Below are 24,558 nucleotides of genomic sequence, written 5' to 3'. Positions count from 1 at the left end.
AATTGATTTTGGTACGAAGTACGATTCATCTTATTGACTTAACCATTTCAACAATTCCCATTCCCCTTCTTAGCCATGCTAATACACCAAGATGTCCTTAGAGGATGAATTGTAATATGGTTCTTATAATCTTTAAGACGATCATAAAACACGATACAAAAGTACTCTCCCTTCTTCTTAGATTGGAGAAACTTTTATCTTTCTTGCCTAATTGATTCTTCTTATTCGTTCTGCTATTCATTGAAACTTTTCAATGATTCAAAATCATACTTAATCTTTTAAGTATAATCATATTTACTAGTCTTTTAGCAAATCATGACGAATATTTTATCGTTCTTTGTGGTGGACTTGACTAGTGCACAACATTGTGTACCAGATCTCATTATCCTTCACTTGACTCACATACTTATGTGAACAAGGAATTAGTCTCATTTTTCCAAGTACGAAGGTTCTCATTCGTCACACAATACCAGTTGCATGATTCCAAGTTTCTGTCCAACTGAAACTTAGGCGATGAGAATCTTTCCTCATTTGGTAAATTTCTGACATTACCACAAATAACATAACTAAGAATCAAATCCATTCACAATATTGCTAATAATAGAACCATTCAAACACCAATTTTCATAAAATCCATCGTAAGGAAACATAAATAAGATAAATCAAAATTTATTTTATTGCGGAAAAATATTGTCCTTACAATGCGATTACAAATGAAAACCATGTAAATATTACTTAGCAATTTATCCTAACTCTAAAGTAGTAGCTTAAATATCTAATCCTTGAATCATGCGATCAAAATCCATTTCTTCGCGATCAGACTCAGCTTGCTCCTTCCTTTAAGCTTCCTTTCCTTTCTTTGATCCTTCAAAACATCGAAATGTAATCTTATCACATCGTGTATTAAGAATCTCCAAATAGGAACTTAATGGAGTTAGATAGTGGATATTTCTTGAAGTAGAGTCATACATCTTGACTCTCCCATCTCTTAGATCTCTCAAGTAGTCAGGGCAAATTCGTAACCAATGCCCGTTCTTTTGGCAATAGAAACACATGGATTCTTACGGAATGGTACACAAGACTATCTCAGACTCAGCCTTTCTCTTGCGTAGAGAAAACTTTTCTGGACTTCCAATGTTACCATTGCCCATAGAGGGTTGGGATATTGATTTACCAGACAAAGTTGCTGACCAGTGCGCCAAATCATTTCTGATTCAACAACAATAAGCAAATAAGTCAAATCAATAAGATTCATGTCGTGGTCCATCATATAGTACTCTCTAACAAACTTACCATATGATTCGGGAAGTGACTGAAGAACCAAGTCAACAGCCAACTTCCTTTAAACATCGACACCCAACAATCCCAATCTATCAATATGTAACCTTTTATCTAAGACATGAGCACATATAGACTTTCCATTTTCATGTCTTTTGCCAATAGGGCTTGAGTGACCTTGAACTTTTCAAGTCTTCGAACACGTGGGTCAGGGAGAATTATTGGAGGAGGTGGAGGAAGAGAAGCATGATTTCTATTTCCACAATCCAATTGTGGAACATCATCTTCATGTGGAAAACTTTTTCCAACGGATTTAGGAAGACCATAGTTGTCAGACTTTGACATCTATAAAATAGGGAGAAAGTTCAAGTTAGTTGATTGAGTCCTTAATAAAACACCCAATTGAGATATTAAGGCTAGGACCCAACACAATATCCTACAAATTGGAAGAGGGATGCCGTAATCCAACTCGCAGAACATTTGAAGGTAGGTAAATGACGATTTACCAATTTCCACCATGAAAAACGAAAAGAAGGTTAAGTTTTAAATGAATTGAAGCTCCTAGATCCTTTGAGATTCATTGAACTTTTCAATGTCATGTTTAATCTCGATTATGCCCTTCATTTGTGACTGGGATGACGAGGATCACAAATAAGGTGTGAATAACCATGCGAATGTACGTGGTGCCCTCAATGTTACAGTCACCTAATCGACGTGCCGGTTAACCACACACGCTCCATCGATCTATGACAAACATCGAGTCACCCTTCGCTACCAATGTCAAACCCAACTTAGTGTGCCAGTTAACCACACACGGTCCACTAACTGTCTTGACAAGGGTACAAAGTGTAATTCCATGGAATTGCATCGATTTCACCTTTTCCTAAAGTAACTAAGATTTGGGAATTTAGTAAAACATTTAGTTACTTTAACATTCATTATACTTTTAATGAGGAGAGAGTTTGCCCTATCCTACCCGTTCGGCTAACGACCCTCCACCAATCAAGGAAGCGGTGGGTGAGAGTGGACACCCATTAAACGGCCATTTTATAGGCCATAACCTTATACCCCCCTTATAGATCGGCTTCGTGAATGAGGCCTACTAACGGTAAGACTAGCAGTTTAAGTTATACATATATATAATATTAGACTTTTAATGTTATATATAGTATAGGGTGTATTTTACACTTTTAAAATACTAGGTGGTTAATTTAATAAATTATACCTTTTAATTTAATTAAACATAAACCATGTCATTATGGATTTATTAACTCTCTTTTAATTATACCTTTAATTAACTTAATAAAACCATAAGGCTGTAATTTGAACCTTTTCAAAACTAGGATTTTAGAATTTAAAATTTCAAAAATTAAACTTTTAATCAAAAATTTAAATTCCAAAACTTGAGGGCAAGTTTTGAAACCTTTCAAAATATTAGGGTTCAACTATTTAAATTTCAAAACAAAAACTTTTAAAGTTCAAATTTAATCTATAAAACCTAAGGGGTGTAAATTGAAACCTTTTCAAACTTTATCAAGAACATTCTAGATCAACAATTCAAATAGGCAATTAACAATTAATTTGTGGTTATCTAATTTTGACATAGTCCAATTACTTGCATTACAATTCACCAAATAACTTAAATAATTAAACATTATCTTATAAGGCAACAATTATTTGATTAAATGGCAATTATCTACTATTTTGGCAAGGATATTCACCCAAAATCAATAAAAATCGGATTTTACTAATTAAAAACGTTTATGGTAAGTATCCCAAGCCAAAACAGCAAGTAAATCGCGAAAATAAGCTGTCAGACCCTTTAACTCGTCGAGTCAGGCCTGGACTCGTCGAGTTCACCACGTGACTCAGCGAGTCTTGCAGTCAGAACCAAAAAAATTCGATTTTTCAAGCAATAATCGATCAAATAAGCATAAAATTCATTAACAAACAGCCCTAGGCTCTGATACAACTGATGGGTTTTGAGCACTACAACATTCCTATGGTGTACATGAAAACCCTAAAGATTTGGATCTAGTTTGTCTAATGAAGATGCAATATTCATCCAAAGCCATAAACCCTAGATCTAGCATGTGATAATCAAATACCATATGAATTAGGGTTTAGATCTTACCTTGATTGTTATGTAGCAATAACAATCTTAATTCCTTCTTGTAATTGGCTTCTAAAAGCTTAGAGTCACAAATGTCACTCCTCTAATGGCTCACAAACACCAAGAGCAAGAGGATGAAGAAGGAGAAGAGGAGAGGCACCCAAAAACGTCTAGAAACCCTACGAAATCAGTTGGCCACGTTTTTGGTGCCCTAGGGGTCCTTAAATAGTGAGGCTATTTGGGTTATCTAACAAGGAAACCCTAATTTGACTGCTTAGGCCCTAAGCAACCCATTGACTCCTCATTTAGAGGCCTTGGATGAATTCTAATGGGTTTCCCCATAGATTTCGTCCACTCCATCCTCTATGGAGTCCATTAGACCAATATCTAACTATCACACAATTGACAGTTCTAGTCCCCTTTATTTAATTAATGTCTTTTAGCCACAAAATTAATTCTGATTAATTCTTGACTATTATTAATTAAATAATATGATTTCTCTCTTAATATATTATTCATATAATATATTAATAAATCATAATTAATCTCTTTCTCCACAAATCATCCTATCAAGTTGCTTAGGTGAAGGCAACCCAAAAGGACCATGCTCGCAATCGGGTCAAGTACATACCAAACTAGTTATGGGCTTAGACACTAATCCAATAGAAACTCACCTCAAGCTGTTGAATATCTCGAATAAAAGCTCACGCTGCTGATTCAGAAAAATCCTCGCGCTAACATCATCAATAATTCCCAATTAATAATTGGGTCTTAACCCATAATCAAGAATCTAGATCACTTTTCCAACATCTAGGGTAAAAGACCATTTTACCCTTCTCATACTTGGCCAAAACCAAGGCCCCACCTGTCACACCCCCAAACCAGGATGGCGGAAACTTCCGGCGGTGGATGACTTTCATGTATTGTACCATAACAGTTGAATAATAGTAAAGAAAGCAAACATGAGCATCATATATATAATTGGAAAATTTACATCATTGTGAGTGTTACATGTTTCAAAAGCCAATTACAATATAATGTCAAAAAGACTTGTTTGACGCCTTAGCGCTCCATCCTCAAAAGCTTGTGTTTACCTATTTGACTGATTTCCTAAGAATACAAGTTGTTTGAAAAAGTGTCAACATTTAAGTTAGTGAGTTTATAACAGTTTATATGAAAATTTTAAACCTTTCCGTGAACAGATATCGTGTTTGTTTCCAGGAAATCCGATATTTTCTAATAAATTATATGTAAGTCGTTTACTTGTAAAATGATAGTGTTTATTCCAGAAAATCCAATATTTTCCGTAGAAATGAGTTGTAGTCTTAAAGGTTCCAAGACCAAAATGTACCAATTTTTCCGTACTTAAAGTAGCAATATGTTGTTTTATTCATGTATAAAACTATTTGAAGAAAAGTGTTTCCGTGTAAAATGTACGTATATTCGTTTCCCCATGTGAGTTTTCATAACCATGCTTTAAAGGTGCAGTGCCTGCCTCGTTGTTCTTCAGGCGCCGAGTTATTTATGACATTTGTCACCCATAACCTGCCGGTCTGACTGTAGCTTGTAGTCAGGGTGTGGGATCATCAGTCCCGTATAGATCTATATACAAGTATCACGCTCTCGTATCAGAGATTCCAGTTATAAATACAAGACTTTCTATATACCTCAGTTAGGTACGATGAAGACAATCTCTCCCAAATTCATTCAACGAGTGTATGTGTTTTTGAAATGAAAATGTTTGTAACTGACGTTATCCCATATTTCCAGGATAACATCGAAAGTGTCGTAAAAACCGCGATATATGTATTTTATATCGTTTTTACCCTTTGCTCAATAGGTTACAAAGGGGTAAAGTTTCGTAAACTATATTCGTAAAGTTTCGATAAAATGAACGTTTTGTATTTGAAATATATATAGTTATATATATTTGTACGAATAACGTAATGATTATCAAAATGTTGTTCGTAAAATCACACGCGGTTGATAGTAAAACCATTTCGTGTTTTTAGCGCTTTTCATAAAATAATATAGTAACGTATTCAAAATGTTCGCGTTATAACGAAAATATTATTGTGTGTTACTTGTATTCCCCCCTAAAACATAGAAAAAGTCTTGAAAACGTAGGGGTATAAACTCACCTTATATATAGTTGCGGTTTGATAACGAGGTGACGATGATGATCTTTATGTTAGAATATTCGGAAATGATTGAACTCCTAATCATTTTAATACATAAAAAAGTGTAAATAAAATGAACTAATCATAAGAAGAATGCATAACACTATGATATTATGAGGACTTAGCAAATGCTAAGGAATGAGTCTCAAAAATGAAGCTCCATGGAAGTTTGATTCTTTGAGTTTTGAGAGGAAATGAATGTTCGATACTTGAGAGAGAATTGGAAGTGAATGATGTTTAACTGAGAAGTGTTTGAAGGAAGCTTAGGACATGAATTTATATGGGAAATAAGAGGGTAAGGTGAATTGACAGTGAAGTGATATTTACCTGGGTAAGAGCACTTATCACCTTGGGAAGCTAAATTTGACCAATCAAGTGGCACCACTTGGCCACTTTATGGATGATTACGGTCAAATGGAGGAGTTTTCGACCATGGTAGTAAACACAAAGAGGGTTTCGGTCCTAGCATGTTCCAAGAAAGAGTTTACGGCCTTAATATGCCTTAGGTTGTTGATTTCGGTCATGAGGTGTCCTAATGAATGAGATTTCGGTCCTATCATTCCTAAAGAAGGTGTTTTCGGTCCTACATGGTCCCATGAAAGGGATTTCGGTCCTTATATGGCCAAAAACTCAAGGATGGTGGACCCAAATTTTGAAACATTCTAACAATGTGTGTTATTTGACTTTTTTTGACCCCTTTTTACTCCTAATGTCTTGTAACTTATATTAGCTTATTTCCACATGTTTTCCCATTTATATTAACATATATATAACTTATGTAAGTATGGTTTCAAATTAATATACACATGATAACATATATAGAAACATGCTCTTATGGCTAATGATGATTTAATGTAACAAGGTTACAATGTGGTTTTCAAAGTACATTTGTATAATTGCTTATATAAACATGCCCTTATGGCATTCAAAGTTTTATTGTGTCAATGTTATGATGTGAATTCACTTGTACATGGTTACAGTTTAGTCTTGTTTGTTCTAGAATTTTCCCAGATGTCACACAACCAATTTGCTCCAAAAGCCCAAATTTCTAAATGGCACCCAAAGCCCAATATGGCCCAATCCAAAAAGGCCCAAAGTCCAGAAATGCTCCAAAAAGTTAAGGGTCCAAGCCCAATTGAACCATAGCCTAAATAACCTAATCCCACAACTCATTCGGCCCACAGACTAACGTACGCTCGGCGTACCAGGCTCGTACGCCCTGCGTACACGATCGATCTAGAAACGGGGCTCGCACCCAATACGCAACACACTCGCATGATTTCAAATCCTTGGCCAAAACGCTTAACCACTTAAGAAATTATCATCTAACCCACAAAATAACATCATATTAAGGCCCTAACCCATAAAGTCGAAGACTTTAAACCTTTGCATGACTATAAACACCCCAAGGTCCAAATCTAGCATCTTAACTCCATTAAGAGGAATATCAACCTTGCATGGTTGAACTAAACCCATCAAGTTATATTTTTTATATACAAGGGACCTAAGAAAAGCCTAGATCTAGCATCCCAAGTTTCTGGAGTATCCCATACTCCGAAACCAAGCTTAAAGGACCTAAAAATGCATAAACAAGGCGCTAAAGTAGATCTTGCATAAGAAATCATCAAGTTGAGAGCTTTATACCTTAAATAGCTTGCAAAGTTGATGATGGTTATGTATCTACAAGATCAAGCCATACCAAAGTAGCCTCCAAGTGTTCTTATACCTTCAAAACACCAAAAACACCACCAAAACTCACTTCAAAGCTCAAATCTCACAAATGGTAATTAGGGTTTCGTTCTTAGGGTTTAGAGGAGTGGAGACTGGTGTAACATCCCGATGATGAGGTACATCTAAATTTGGCCATATAATTGAATTATATTGTATTTTGGTCCCTAAGTGTAATCAAGTGTGAAAAAGGGCCCATAATGGTAATTTGGTAAAAGTTGGGAATTGATGAGTACATCATGCGTACGTGTGTGTAAACTAAGCGTACTAAGGTGCGCCTTAGTATGTTGGGCATACGCTTCGTACGCAGGGCGTATGTGGATTGCATGCAAACCCTAATTTTAGGGCTTTGGCTCATATTTAAGCAACCTTATGGACTCATATCCTCTTCTTATCCAGCCTCTTTCTGTGAGTTAGACTCTCAAGCGACCCTCGACAAAGAGAGAGCTAATTTTGAGCCTTTAAGAGATTTTTGAAGTGATTTTGAAGAGAGAAGAAGGTGGTGAGAAGATCTTGGAGTTGAGAGCACTTTGGATCTGGGATTTCTTCTTGGTTTGCAACATATTGAAGGTATAGAGCTTGCATCTTTTCCACTCCATCTTTTAGATCTAGGTTTTTGCTCTTTTAAGCCACCTTTTGGTCCCTAAATGATCTGAAAAATAGACATGAGTGCTTAAGCCATTAAGCACTTATTGAGTTTTTGGGACTTCTGGGAGTACGCCCCGCGTGCTTAGAGTACGCCCAACGTACGAGGTCAACCACCTCGATGGTGGTCAACATGCGACTACATCCAACGTACACAGGGAGTACGCCCAACGTACTTACTCTGAGTTGACTCGGCTGGGTTGACTCAGTTGACTCATTTGTTTTGACCAAGTTTGACTTAAGGGTATTTTGGGATTTTGATTGAGATTGGTCATTTAGTTGGAATAGGTGACGGTTAGAGCTGAGATTCGAAGTTGAGACCTCATCAGCTTTTGTCCAGTCTGTGAGGTGAGTTTTCCTCACTGTACTTACGGGTTGAAGGCACCAAGGTCGGCCCATTGGTTTGAAATCCCGATATTCACTGATATGCTGAGTATGGAATAAATATGCATGATTATGCTAGTTGCCGATATGCTAGTTTGGTAGATCTGTAGGACTGCCTGTGATTCTGTCTGTATGATACTTTGTATATGTTTGTTATTTGTTATATGTCGACATATTGTGGTGGGTTGAGGTTGTACTTCTTCGTGTGGTAGCCAACAAACCTTGGAGCATTCCAGATATGAGCTGAGGGTCGGGTAGGGTATGCCAGACTCATACTGAGCGCTTAGGAGAATTCTAGATACGAGCTGAGGAAACGGTGGTATGCCAGACTCGTACTGAGGACTTGATGATATTTCATTCCGATGACTGATTTGGTCAGGGAGCAAGCCAGCCATAAGTTGTGGGTCCCGAGGGCAAGCCAGACTTATGTTGTGGGCTCAGGGGTAATCCAGTCTTTTAGCTGTGGATCCAGTGCAAGCTGTTATTATATATGTTATCTGTTTATGTGTTGGTACTTTGGAGGAGGTCACTAAGCATTGGCTTATAGTTTTGGGTTATGTTTCAGATACTTCAGATGACTGCGGGAAGGTAAAGGCATGACCGTACACATCCTCTTGTTTATGACTTATCATTTAGGGAGAATCTGATGTTTGAAAATGTTTTGAAAACTATGATTGTAAACAATATATGAATTTGGGTTGATTTTAAAAGCTTAAATTTCTTGTGATTTTATGGATGTTACAGCTGGCCAAAATATACAACCAAGGCAACATAAGTTGTTTAAATAGGGCACAAACCCTAAATATTAGGGTTTGCCCCTACTTAGCGTACGCCATGCGTACTCCCATGTACGCCCAACGTACGTGGGCGCCTCCACGACTATCTTTCGAGCCAGTACACCTAACATACTCATAGAGTACGCCCAACGTACCCGGCTAGGGACTAAAAATAAAGAAAATTACAATAAGGGTTAAAAAAGGAACATACCACCAAATCTTGAATGTTACAGCTTGGGTTCAAGTTCACCCCACCTCTCTCAAGACTAGATTATTTACACAAACTACTTGTGGTTATCCTTAGTTAATTCTATAAACTTAATAGAAAGTGTTAGACTGATTCATCATAATTTTTTGTATAATGAAACTATTGAATGTGTTTGAATATTAGTACATTTATTCATTTATTGTATGAATTGGATTGTTTTGTTATATATGTATTTTATTTTAAATTATGAGACATTAATTTCCATTTAATTTAAAAATTAGTAAATCTATAATTTTTTTTAAAACACTTAAAGTTACGACACGCAAAAATGTGCGTCGTCTTCCTTTATGATAGAGGCTTCCTTGACATGCAATGCATGTCGTGAATGCGTGTCGTAAATGCACGTCGAAAGGTTATGACGTACAAATGCGTGTCATCTTACTTTATGACAGAGGCATCCTTGACACGCATTTGTGTGTCATCCGACCCTTTTATGACACACAATGCATGTCATTAAATGATATTTTTCTAGTAGTGATCACACCCATATGAGGTTGTGCGATTGAAATCAGCAACCTCAAGCGCTAACGACGGTGGAAGAGGAGGATACAACAAAAAGATACCATGTTGCTATTACAAGAATTTTGGTCATTACTTTCAGAATTTATTCTCGCATTCGACTTCATATTCCAGTTTGTGTTCATGTTTTTTTAATCTTGTTCCTGATCTAGTTCTTGTTCTCCTTTCATGTTTTATGATATGGTTCCACCTCATCTTCATAGTGTTCATGTTCATGTCATATATGTGTGCCTTACTTCTATCGGACAATCTGTGAATGAAATTACCATGTAAGAGTAAAATAAAGTAATGCAATGTTCCAATTTTCTAGCATGTCATCTTATATACTCATAACATGCAATTATTGTATTTTCCTCATGAAATTTGCATCATAATGGAATTAGTATATTTTCCTCATTGATGTCGACATAATTAATAGTAAGGTACCTGTATTTTCTTTATCATTTGTGTCCTTTTTATGGTAGATGACATTCGAAAATATATACTTTTATCTGTTACAATCTCTTCTTTATTTTAAGCGGTTGACCCCAAAGTATCCGCTCCGTCTTTGGACGTCTTGTACTAAAATTTCCTAACTCATGACATGAGTAACACTCAATTTCTTTTGGGGCCAAAGTATCAGCTCCGTTCTTTGGACGTCTTGCAGCTGCAAAAGGTCCATATTTTTTGGGGGCCATTTTTTATTATATATATATATATATATATATATATATATATATATATATATATATATATATATATATAACTTATAATAGCGATAAGGGTCTTTTTTTTTCTTGCTCATCCTGGGCATTTGATGATATTCAAATGCTCAGGACCGACCCTTTCTGTCTACCAACATATTCTCCGTAAGAAGAGCGAAGAATTCATCCACTTTCTTTTTCCAATTCTCGGTTGGAACAAATTCTTGCCTTTAATCTTCCGAAAAATTCATCCGAATTCCAATAGGAAATCTTCTTTTTCCTTGGATTTTTATACATCGATCCACCAAACTACTGCATCACATGTTACTAGTTTGGGATTGGAAGCCAACTTTTTGTTCTTTTGACACTCACTAATTGTGAGTACTTGTTCTGTTTCGATAATCCAGTGCCTCGTGATTTTTAGATTGAGGCTTCCTTTATATTCTTTTAGCCTACATGTCAAGAATGATTTAAAATTACACCCCTTTTCCATCATTAGCATTAACAGACTTTCCATAAATAGATTTTGTGGTTACATAATACCATTGGTAGATCTCCTCCCAGTAAGACTGTCTAATCGAGTTTGGGGCGGATTATCCAAACGTTCCTCTAAAATTTTATACATTCGTTGTTTCTTTTCCTTTTTCATTATGTCGAGCAATTTTTTCATCACTTTAACGAGTAACACCGGTTGGTTGCTTAACCATATTTGTATTTCTATAATTATCATTTAAAAAAGACCGACTTCCTGTTGTAGGTAAAGGGTTTTATTATTGCTCATCAATATGTAAAGCATCTCATCCCTGCTTTTCACCATTATCAATAAAATTTCCAAATTTATAAATCTTGTGACCTCAATTTATATTGTCTTACGCTTTTCACCATTATCAATAAAGGGTTTTATTATTGCCCATCAATATGTAAATGTTGTTTCCCTCTTCCGGGCGCAGTTACCGGAGATGTTTGGGTCTATTAAGACCGCTGTGGTGGAGTACTTTGACGAGCGATACGCTGCACTTTCTGAGGCTGCTGGTGTTGCAGCCACTGCAGCCATTGCTGCTGCCGGGATTGGTGCTGGGAGAGCCTTCCAGTATCGGGACTTCGAAAATATGAAGCCCCCGCCGTTTGATGGAGTTCAGGATCCGATCATAGCCATGAGGTGGCTGTGTGACATCTAGGGATGTTTCTTCACTTGCTTTTACCCAGCTGGCCAGAAGGTCAAGTGCACTCTAAACCTTCTTAGGTCCGGAGCGAAGGATTGGTGGAGACTTGTTACCAGCTCGTATTTTCCTGAGCAGAGGGTGCTGTGACTTGGAAGCAGTTCTCTGAGATGTTCCGTTCTTGATATGTTCCGCTGGTGGAGCGTGAGAGGTTGGCCCAAGAGTACTTGGATTTGAGATAGGGGACTGAGTCGGGGACGGAGATCACGAAGATGTTAACAGAGAGGGCCATGTTTTGTCCTGTTTTTGCTGCTTCTGAGCAAGCTCGGATGACTCGTTACTTGAGGATGCTCAATACAAATATCCGATAGTTTGTATCCACGCAACGTTATGGTTTGGTGGTAGATATTCAGGAGGCCGTTAGGCGTCAGGAGATTGAGATTGAGCTCCAGGCGAGGGAGCAGAGGCAGCCCCCGACATAGTCTTAGTCTACGCCAAAGCGGTTCAAGGCCGCTGATGTTAGATCTGGGGTATCAGAGGGGCCGCACTTATGGAAAGTGTGGCAAGGTTCATGATGGTGCTTGTCGATCTTCTTCAGGATGCCACAATTGTGGCAGGCAGGGTCACATGGCGACGAATTGCCGTTAGCAGGCCCCAATACCCAACACCAGGATTTGCTATCACTGCGAACAGGTTGGCCATGTGAAGGCCAACTGTGCCTTGCTTGCTGCTAGGCCGGCGCACGCTCCAACGCCGACTACTCTGAGGATCAAGGATGGGAGTTAGGGCAGGGCAGAGGCCCCGAGGGCTCGAGGTCTCTCTTTCCAGCTCACGACAGAGGAGGATAGGGAGGCATTAGATGTCGTGACCGGTATGTTTCTATTTATTAATTTGTTGATTATGTTCTATGTTATGCTCATGTTTATGTTCTTAATAAGTACATTATTAGTGAACTCTTTTCCTGCTCTTGTGTTATTTGACTCGGGCGCGAGTCGGTCCTTTGTATCTCGATCATTCAGTAAGGAGTTTGATCTGCCTATTGGGTAGTTAGAGTGTCCGTTGCGGGTTTCTATCGCCAACGGACACGGGATTTCTGCATTCGCAGTATATCAGGGTTGTGTATTGGAGATCTTCGGGGTGCCTTATTCGATTGATTTGATCCTTATCCCATGGGGGATATATGCGTGATTGTGGGCATGGATTGGCTGAGCAGGTATGGTGTCATGATTGATTGCGAGGGCCAGCGAGTGGTAGTTTGAACCCCAAGAGGGGGAGAACTGGTTATATATGGAGAGGGCACCAGGGTTGGTTGAGTGTTTTGTTCGGAAGCTAGGGCTCATCGATATATTCAACACGGGTGTACGGTTTATCTGGCTTATGTGGTTGATACTCGGGTTGGGGAGCAAACTTCAGTTTCATAGGTACCAGTTGTCAGGGAGTTTTCTGATGTTTTACCAGAGGAGTTACCCGGTGTGCCTCATGAGAGGCAAGTTGATCTCGGGAATGATCTTGTGCCAGGTGTGGTCTCAATTACCAAGGCGCCATACCGCTTGGCACCGCTTGAGATGCAGGAGTTGTCATCTCAACTTTAGGAGCTGCTAGGCAAGCAGTTCATCAGACCAAGCTGTTCTCTGTGGGGAGCGCCGATACTATTCGTCAAGAAGAAGGATGGTTCACACCAGATGTGCATTTATTACTAGGAGTTGAACAAGTTAACGATGAAGAACCGTTATCCCCTTCCGTGGATTGATGACCTCTTTGATTAGTTGCATGGTACATCTTGGTTCTCCAACATAGATCTGAGGTCTGGGTATCATCAGGTGAGAGTGAGAAAGGAGGACGTGGAGAAGACCACGTTCCAGTATCATTATGGGCATTACGAGTTCGTGGTGATGCCATTTGGGTTCACCAATGCGCATGCTGTATTCATGGGTATGCAGGCCGATGCTCGACCGATATGTCATTGTGTTTATTGATGATATCTTGGTGTATTGCAACACCAGAGAGCAACATGAGGAGCACCATCGAGATCTTCTGGGGGTTTTGAGGTGGGAACAACTATATGCCAAGTTCTTGAAGTGCGAGTTTTAGTTACGAGAGGTCCAGTTCCTTGGGTACCTCGTTAACCAGGATAGGATTTTGGTCGATCCGGCCAAGATCGCGGTGATGCGGTGGGAGGTTCCGAAATCTCCCTCTGATATCAGGAGCTTCTTGGGTTTGGCCGGGTACTATCGGAGCTTTATTCAGGACTTCTCCAAGATTGCGGTACCCATCACTCGTATGACGAGGAAGGGAGTGGATTTCTGATGGGGCCCCGAGCAACAGTCGGCGTTTGAGACTCTTCGTCAGAGGTTATGTGAGACCTTGGTATTGACCCTCCCGGAGGGAGTCAAGGATTTTCTTGTATTCTGTGATGGATCCATGACTGGTCTGGGGGCGGTCCTTATGCAGAGAGAACGAGTGATTTCTTATGCCTCGCGGAAGTTGAAGCCCCATGAGACGCGATATCCCACGCATGACCTGGAGTTGATGGCGGTGGTCTTTGCCCTAAAGATTTGGAGACATTATCTATATGGGGTCCGTTGTATTGTCTACACAGATCATACGAGTTTGAGATATCTTATGGATCAGCCGAACCTAAACATGAGGCAGCACAAGTGGCTGGACGTGGTCAAGGATTATAACTGTGAGATCCTTTACCATCCGGGTAAAGAGAATGTGGTAGCGGATTCTTTGAGCCGCAAGTCGTCTGGGTCTTCGGTTGGGGAGATGTGTATGAGGATATCTGTTGATTCTCCGCTTTTGGGGTTGATCAGAGAGGATAAGGCAGAGGGAGTTCGGAAAGAGAACTGGAAACAGGAAAGAATCAAGGGTGATATTGACATATTTGTTACAGATAGTCGAGGGTTATTGACCCGGTGTGGTTGGGTTTGGGTTCCAGTTTATGGTGGGGTCAGGCAGATTGTGATAGAGGAGGCTCATAAGTCTCTCTTTTCTATACACCCGGGAGCCACCAAGATATGTCAAGATTTGAGATTGAGTTACTGGTGGCCGTGTATGAAGAGGGGGATGGCCTGGTATGTCGAGAGGTGCTTGACCTGCAGGATGGTCAAGGCCGAGCATCAGAGGCCGCATGGAAAGCTGTAGCCTCTGGAGGTTCCCATGTGGAAATGGGAGTAGATCACCATGGATTTATCACCAAGTTGCCGAGGACGGCAAAGGGTTTTGATACTATATGGGTCATTTTTGGATCGATTGACCAAGAGTGCCCCTTTTTGGCCATCTGGGAGAGCTCTTCGGCCGAAAAGTTGGCCGATGTGTATGTCCGGGAGATTGTTGCTCGACATGGGGTTCTGGTCTCTATTGTTTCCGACCGAGATGTTCGGTTCACTTCCCGTTTCTGGCAGAAGTTCCATGAGGAACTGAGCATGAGGTTGCATTTCAGCACTACATATCATCCGCAGACCGACGACAGAGTGAGCGGACTATACAGACCCTTGTGGATATGTTATGGGCATGTGTTATTGATTTTGGTGGGAGTTGGTGTCACACCCCCAAACCAGACGGCGGAAACGTCTGGGGGTGGAGGACTTCAATTGTAGTATCACAACACGTGCATCATAGTAATCAAAGTACAAGCAACCATTGTATTTAAAAAGTATAAGTATTTACATGTGTTCAATCATTGTATATTGAACCAAAATATAGTTATACAAAAGAAGATATGACTCAACAAAGCTCCATCTTCTCAAAAAGCTCGGGGAGTACCTGTGTATTATTTCCCTGAGAATACAAGTAATTTGAAAAGAGAGTATCAACATAAAGTTGAGTGAGTGCATAAGTGTTTATGTTTAAAGGATGTCTCTGTATCTTGTATATGTAACTTGTTCCAGAAAATCCTATATTTTCTGTTGTATATGAAAAGTAGTTTTATTCCCATAAAACCGTTCTCTGTGTATTAATGTTTTGTATTTGTATTACTTATGAAAACTTGTAACTGAGAGTGTGCCTGGCTCCACCAGCTGTTGTTGAAAACTGTATTGAATCTTTGTATTTTGTATTCTGTAAACTGGTACTTTGAAGGTGTACTTTCGTTTAGTTATTTATACACTAACGTATTGTTAATATCTTTTTAATGAGTTATTATAACCATACTATGACTGATGGCCTGAAACAAACGCTTTGTGGGCGTTTAAAATGGTGATAACAATTGCCACTCATCTAACTGTAGCTAGCAGCCTGAGTGCGGGGTTGTCAATCCCGATATAGATCTACACACACTTGTTTCGATCCCCGGCTGGAGATTCTGGTTATAATGTCAGGACTTTTCCTATGTTGTCTAAAATGAATTAAACAACCTGAATAGAGTGTCTCATAAAAAGCATATAAACGTTACATGTATTTTGAAAACCCAATCATTTTGAAATAGTGATTGACAGTATGTTCTTGAATCAAAACCCAATCATTCTGAAATAATGATTGACAATATGTTCTTGAATCAAAACCCAATCATTCTGAAATAATCATTGACAGTATGTTCTTGAATTAGTATTCCAAACATGTATTTGATAAGTGTAAACCTTGATTTGTTATGTATCAAAACCATAGTTTCTTGTAAGACTGTGTATTCTAGTATACTTGTATCATGAATTATTGTTCTATGTATAAATTATACCTATTATAATCTATATGTACTTTCTGACTGTGTATTTAACCATGTTTGCATGTAATCCCTTGCTCAGCATGTTACAAAGGTAGTTAAACTGATGAAATAACTATTATATTTATGTACATATACAATTTTATATATAAGTAAAATTTAAACGACACTCGGACAAATAACCGGTACTTTAAGCCCACATCCAAACAAGGAAAAGGACCCAGAATGAGTTATCAGTCCTAAGTCTTTTAAATCTCATTTATGTACATATATATATATATATATATATATATATATATATATATATATATATATATATATAAATATGAATTTTGGGGAAAAATATAAGTTTATAAAAGAGTTTAATGTTTTGAGTATTTTTAATGATTTAATGTTGTTTTATCATGATTTGAAATCATGATTTTATAACACAAGGTTCTTGTGTTATGCTTGTATCCCCCCCTTAAAACAGTAAAAATTATGAAAATACGGGGGTATGTACTCACTTGATAGGTGGTGAACCGGACAGAGTTTCGTTTCACGAAAAGGAGTTTGTTTGTCGAGAAACCGGCTCAAATTGGGCAGAGTTTCGACAGGAGAGAGGTTACTTCTCGGGAATCTCGGGGCTTCGAGGCTTGCTTAGGGTTCGAGACTTGATACCGGGGCTTTAGGGGTTGTATGAGAGCTTATGGAAGTGAAAAGGGTGAATGTGTGTGAAATTTGGTGTGAAAAATGGGGTTTCTTCGGAAGCCCTCGCATGCTATATATAGTCCGAAGGTTCGGACCCAAGCCTATGCGAGGCTGACATGCGTCAGACAGGTGGCTTACTTCGGACCGAAGGCTCGCAGGGTGTTAGGCTCGGATTGGACCAAACCTCGGTCCAATGGGAAGAGGCCACGTGCGAAGGAGGGTGTCGGAGGGGTGTCTCCGGGGCATCTCATGCGAAGCTGTTCGCTTCTTAGTGGACCTCGGCTGCGGTCCAATCAGGAGGTGCCACGCATGGCTTCGGTCCACTCAGCAGCTGCCACGTGCGAGGGTGACGTGGCATGCGAAATTGCCCGATTTTTCCCATTTTTTCTTTCTTTTTGTGCCAAACTTGCGAAAATCATAACTTTCGCATACGAGCTCCGTTTTTGGCATTCTTTATATGCACGCGTAGGTAAAATCATACTCTATGACTTTCGTTTAGATTTCGTCGGCTAATTTTGATTTTATTTTTAATATTATTATTTTAAATAGACCGGGACGGGAATCCGTTATAAATTCATAACTTCTTCATACGACGTCCGTTTTTGTCTGTATTTTTACCGTTGTACTACTACCGACGAGACCTTCAATTCTCGTTTAGGTTGTGTCGGCTAAAAATCGCTCGATCTTAATTTCGAGTTTTTAGCTGTACAATGCTATACTGAAACTTAGAAAAATCATAACTTCCTCATACGAAGTCAGATTTTTTCGTTCTTTTTATGAAAGTTCTCGGTTTAACATAAACTACAACTTTCATTTAGATTGTTAAGGCTAAAAAGCCTTTTATTGAAAATTCAGTTTTTACACTGAATAGTGTTTTGCCGGTTTTGTCGCGGATTTTCGATTGGTCATAACTTCTTCGTTATAACTCGGATTTTAGTGTTCTTTATGTTTTTGGAAACCTTGTTACAATCTCTATCACTTGGTTCATCCCAATTGAGATTGCTAAATAATTTATTTTTGAGGGTTAATTATGTAAATATGCACATTATGCTAAAATTTATCTTTATTATTATAAAAAGAAATACACATTGACCTATACTATTACATAGGTTTGAAATAACGATTTGTTACAGTTGGGATTCCCACCTACCTCTTGCGGAGTTGTCCTATAACAATAGTTATCACTCCAGCATTGGTGCTCCACTATTTGAGCTCTTGTATGGTCAGAGATGTCGTACCTTGGTTTGTTAGGGAGAGGTTGGTCATAGGGTCATGAGAAGGACCGAAGTAGTCCTTCAGACCACAAACCTTATCCAGCAGATCAGGTAGACACTACAGACCGTGCAGAGTCGGCAGAAGAGCTATGCGCCCGACACCGATCTGAGTTGGAGTTTCAGGTCGGCGATATGGTGCTCCCAAAGGTCTCACGCTGGAAGGGTGTGATACGCTTCATAAAGAAGGGGAAATTGGGTCCCCGGTTTATTGGACCTTTTCGAGTGATTACCAAGGTTGGCAAGGTAGCTTACATGTTGGATTTTCCGAGCGAGCTCAGTCAGACCCACAACACTTTCCGTGTCTCTTAGTTGCATAAGTGTGTGTTGGACAACGAGGTAGTGGTTCCGTTGGATGATATTCAGGCCGATGAGTGCCTGAACTATGTCGAGAGGCCGGTAGCTATTCTGGAAAGGAAGATGAAGGTCCTGCACAACAAGGGGATACCTTTGGTAAAGGTACAATGGCAACATCATAGAGGCTCCGAGTGGACCTTGGAGCCGGAGGATGAGATGCATGAGCATTATCCTTAGTTATTCGCTGCAACTGACTTCGAGGACGAAGTCTAGTTCAAGCGGGGGAGAATTGTAACATCCCGATGAAAAGGTACTTCTAAATTTGGCCATATAATTGATTTGTATTGCACTTTGGTCCTTAAGTGTAAGAAAGTGTGAAAAGGGCCCTTAGTGGCAATTTGGTAAAAGTTGGGAATTGATGAGTACGTCGTGCGTACGTGTGTATGCTAAGTGTACTAAGGCGCGCCTTAGTACGTAGGGCGTACGTGGATTGCATGCAAACCCTAATTTTAGGGCTTTGGCTTATATTTAAGCAACCTTATGGACTCATATCCTCTTCTAATCCAACCTCCTTCTATGAGTTTGATTCTCAAGCAACCCTACAGAAAGAGAGAGCAAATTTTGAGCCTTTAAGAGAGTTTTGGAGTGGTTTTGAAGAAAGAAGAAGGTGGTGAGAAGATCTTGGAGTTGAGAGAACTTTGGATATGGGATTTCTTCTTGGTTTGCAACATATTGAAGGTATAAATCTTGCATCTTTTCCACTCCATCTTGTCGATCTAGATTTTTGCTCTTTTAAGTCACTTTTTGGTCCCAAAATGATGATTCATGAACATAACATGTTCTTGACCCATTAGGTTGTCTTTTTCAGACCCTTGGAAGGGTCTTGAGTCATAAAAATGGGTTACAAATGGTTGGTTTTGCTCCAGACATCATTTAGAAGGTCTTAATGGATTAAGAAGTTGAGTTAAGCACTTAATGGAGATGGAAAGTCATAAAGTTGGAAACTTTATGACTCTTGAGGATATTTTAGCCATGGATATGAAAAATGGACGTGAGTGCTTAAGCCAGTAAACACTTGTTGAGTTTTTGGGACTTCTGGGAATACAACCCGCATACTTGGAGTACGCCCAGTGTACGAGGTCAACCACCCCGATGGTGCTCAACATGCGAGTACGCCCATCGTACTCACTCTGAGTTGAATCACCTGAGTTAGTTCGGCTGGGTTGACTCAATTTTTTTGACCAAATTTGACCTAGTTTGACTTAAGGGTATTTTTGGGATTTTGATTGAGATTGGTCATTTGGTTGGAATGGGTGACGATTAGAGATGAGATTCGGAGTCGAGACCTCATCAGCTTTTGTCCAGTCTGTGAGGTGAGTTTTCCTCACTGTACTTACGGGTCGAAGGCACCAAGGCCGGACCATTGGTTTGATATCATGCTATTCACTGGTATGCTGAGTATGGAATAGAATGCATGATTATGCTATTTCCTGATATGCTAGTCTACTAGATCTGTAGGACTGCATGTGAATCTGTCTGCATGATATTATGTATCTGTTTGTTATCTGTTATATGTCGACATATTGTGGTGGTTTGAGGTTGTATTGCTTCGTACGGTAGCTAACAAACCCTGGAGCATTCCAGATATGATCTAAGGGCCGGGTAGGGCATGCCAGACACATACTGAGGGCTTAGAAGCATTCCAGATACGAGTTGATGACCGGGTGGTATGCCAGACTCATACCAAGGACTTGATGGTATTTCAGTCTGATGATTGATTTGGTTAGGGAGTAAGCCAGACATAAGCTGTAGGCCCCGAGGGCAAGCCAGACTTATGTTGTGGGCTTAGGGGTAATCCAATTTTTTAGCTGTGGACCCAGTGCTTGTCTTTATTGTATATGTTATATGTTTATGTGTTGGTACTTTGGGGGAACTCACTAAGTGTTGGCTTATAGTTTTTGGTTATGTTTTAGGTACTTCAGATGACCACCGGAAGGCGAAGGCGTGACCGTACACATCCTCTTGTTTGTGAATTATGATTTTGGTAGACTCTGATGTTCGAAAATGTTTTGAAAACTATGATTGTAAACAACTTATGAATTTGGGTTGATTTTAAAAGCTTTAATTTCTTGTGATTTTATGGATGTTATAGCTTTCCAAAAGATACAACCAAGGCAACATAAGTTGTTTAAGTAGGGCACAAACCCTAAATATTAGGGTTTTCCCTGGCTTAGCGTACACCCTGCGTACTCCCACGTACGCCCAACGTACGTGGGCACCTCTGCGACCATCTATCGAGCCAGTACACCCAGCGTACTCATAGAGTACACCCAACGTGCTCGGCTAGGGACTAAAAATAAAAAGAATTACCATAAGGATTAAAAAGGAACATACAACCAAATCTCGAATGTTACAGCTTGGGTTCACGTTCACCCCACCTCTCTCAAGACTGGATTATTTACACAAACTACTATTGTGGTTATCCTCAGTTACTTCTATAAACTTAATAGAAAGTTTCAGATTGATACATCATAATTTTTGTATAATAATATTATTGAATGTGTTTGAATATTAGTACATTTATTCATTTATTGTATGAATTGGATTGTTTTGTTATATATGTATTTTATTTTATATTATGAGACGTTAATTGTCATTAATTTTATAAATTAGTAAATCTATAATTTTTTTAAAACACTTAAACTTATGACACGTAAAAATGTGCGTCGTTTTGCTTTATGATAGGGGTTTCCTTGACACGCAATGCGTGTCGTGAATGCGTGTCGTAAATGTGCATCGGAAGGTTATGACACGCAAATGTGTGTCGTGTTCCTTTATGACAGAGGTTTCGTTGACACACATTTGTGTGTCATCGGACCATTTTATGACACGCAATGCGTGTCATTAAAAGGTATTTTTGTGGTAGTGATCACACCCATATGAGGTTGTGCGATTGAAATCAGCAACCTCAAGTGCTAGCGACGGTGAAAGAGGAGGATCCAACAAAAAGATACCATGTTACTATTGCAAGAATTATGGTCATTACTTTCAGTTTTTGTTCTCACATTCCACTTCATAATCCAGTTTGTGTTTATGTTTTTTTAATCTTATTCCTGATCTAGTTCTTGTTCTCCTTTCATGTTTTATGATATGGTTCCACCTCATCTTCATAGTGTTCATGTTCAAGTCATTTATGTGTGCATTACTTCTATCAAACAATCTATGAATGAAATTACCATGTAAGAGTAAAATGAAGTAACGCAATGTTCCAATTTTCTAGCATGTCATCTCATATACTCATAACATGCAATTATTATATTTTCCTCATGCAATTAGCATCATAATGCAATTATTATATTTTCCTCATTCATGTCGACATTATTAATAGTAAGGTACGTGTATTTTCTTTATCGTTTGTGTCCTTTTTTATGGTAACTTTTATCCATTACAAGCTCTTTTTTCTTTTAAGCGGGTTGTTAGAATTGTATAGTTGAGGGACTACACGTGTAAATAAATAGTTACCTAGTATAGGTTACACATATATATCTATCATTGTATACACATTCATTTTTGTTTTGGGATGAGAAAACGAGTTTTCTAATCTCTCTCTCTCTCTCTCTCTCTCTCTCTCACTTTTTGCACTCTGATTTCACACGGTTGATCCCAAAGTATCCGCTCCGTTCTTTGGATGTCTTGTACTAAAATTTACTAACTCATGACATGAGTAACACTCAATTTCTTTTAGGGCCAAAGTATCTGCTCCGTTCTTTGGACGTTTTGCAACTGCACAGGGTCCAGACTTTTTGGGGGCCCTTTTTTATTATTTTATATATATATATATATATATATATATATATATATATATATATATATAAAGCTTATAATAGTGATAAGGGTCTTTTTTTCTTGCTCATCCTGGTCATTTGATGATATTTAAATGCTAAGGACCAGCCATGTCTGTCTACCAACATATTCTCCGTAAGACGAACGAAGAAGTCATCCACTTTCTTTTCCAATTCTCGGTTGGCACAAATTCTTGCCTTCAATCTTCTGAAAAATTCATCCGAATTCCAATACAAAATCTTCTCTTTCCTTGGATTTTTATACATTGATCCACCAAACTACTGCATCACCTGTTACTATCTTGGGATTGGAAGCCAACTTTTTGTTTTTTTGACACTCATTAATTGTGAGTACTTGTTCTTATTCGATAGTCCAATGCATCGTGATTTTTAGATTGAGTCTTCCTTTATATTCTTTTAGCCTACATGTCAAGAATGATTTAAAATTGTAACACCCCGTTTATTTATTAAATAAATAAATAAATTAATGAATGTATAGTAGCCCTAAAATCAATAATTATATATATAGCGAGGTGTGGATTCGAGGAGTTAATTGGCACAATTCAGAAGTTGGGGGTTAAAAGTGTGAAGTCCGGACTTAGTTTGTAAATATTTATGAAGACAGGGGCTCTGTGGTAATTATTTGGATTTGATTTGAAAGGAAAAGCGGTGGAAGGGTTGAATATGTCATAATTAAGATATTGGGGACTAAAAGGGGTAACATAGGGAGCTGAATTGTAAAGATTTTAGAAGATGGGGGCCATTTGGTAAAATATTGGATCAAAGTTGAAAGGATTTTAAGGAGCCAGGGTTTAAATGGTAATTATTGGACTTTGTTTGAAGAGACTGGAATGGGAGGGACCAGTTCTGTCATTTTCTCTATATGTTTGCATGGAGCGGGTATTTAACTGTTTGATTGCCCATCAATATCCCTAACCCTAGACACACATCGGCCGCCACCCTTATACCTTCCCTTTCCCAGCCGCCACCCTCACGACGGACCATCCCCGATTCCGACCTTGTATTTCCATCGCCGGCTGCGGCCACTTTAACGAGTTCGAGCATCAATCACCGGCGTAGCCACCGTGTCGAAGCTGGAACGCCATTGTCAACCGCCGACGACAGCGACCACCAGAAACTACCGCCCCTTTTCCTTCTCTTTCTTCTCAACGCCTTAGCCGTCGTCGGACGTCGTACGTAACCAAGGAAAACCACAGGGACCGGCGTTGCGATCGTGGGAGGACCGGTCGAGCTGCTGATGATGGGTTTCGTGTCTGTGGACGCCGTCATGCGACTGTTCCTCCGTGAAGCCGCTGCCAACGCCGTTTGCCACCGTCAGCCACCGCTGTGGTTCGTGGTTCATGATTAGGTGGCGAGTGTGTGTGGTTCCTGTCGAATAAGAGTCACGAAACACCACCATGGCAGTCGTCCATTGTGGTTGTCGCCGATAGCGGAGGTGTTGCCGTCGACCGCCGCTGCTGCCGGACTTCTTGTGTTACCATCGCCACCAGGTGGGCGGCTGGGTTTAATCCGCAACAGAAGATGCGTTAATGCGTATGTATGCGTGTTTTGTTGGATGAAAATGTAAAAGGGACCACCATGGCTGCCAACCATGGTGGCTGCCACCACGAACCACCACCGGCCGCCACAAGGGTGGCTGTGTGTGTGCGTGTGTGTATATTAGTGTAGTGTGTGTGTTTATTTGTGATTTCATTGTAAATTGTAAAAATTGGAATAATGAAATGAAACTCAAACCACCACCGTAGGGTGGTGGCTGCCGCCACCGGTCGCCGTGTCGGGTGGCGATGTGCTTACCTCATTGAGTTTGATTCGTTTGGGGTGCTTGAAACCCTAATGGGCCTTGTAAGCTCTAATGGACCCTAATTGACCAAAATAAAACCCTAATGGACTTAATGATATTCTAGTGGGTCTAATAGGCCCAATAAACCCCTAATTGACCTAAAAGCCCCACAAATTGATAAATAGGCTAGTATTGGGTTGGAAACCCTAATTAGGGTTTGGAAAACCCTAATGCCAATAAAACCCTAATTTTGAGAATTAATC

The sequence above is a fragment of the Lactuca virosa genome, chromosome 8 (genome assembly GCF_052849685.1).
Source record: "Lactuca virosa cultivar CGN04683 chromosome 8, Lactuca_virosa_CGN04683_v6, whole genome shotgun sequence".
Taxonomy (NCBI): Eukaryota; Viridiplantae; Streptophyta; class Magnoliopsida; order Asterales; family Asteraceae; genus Lactuca; species Lactuca virosa.
This window is presented reverse-complemented; position numbering follows the sequence as displayed.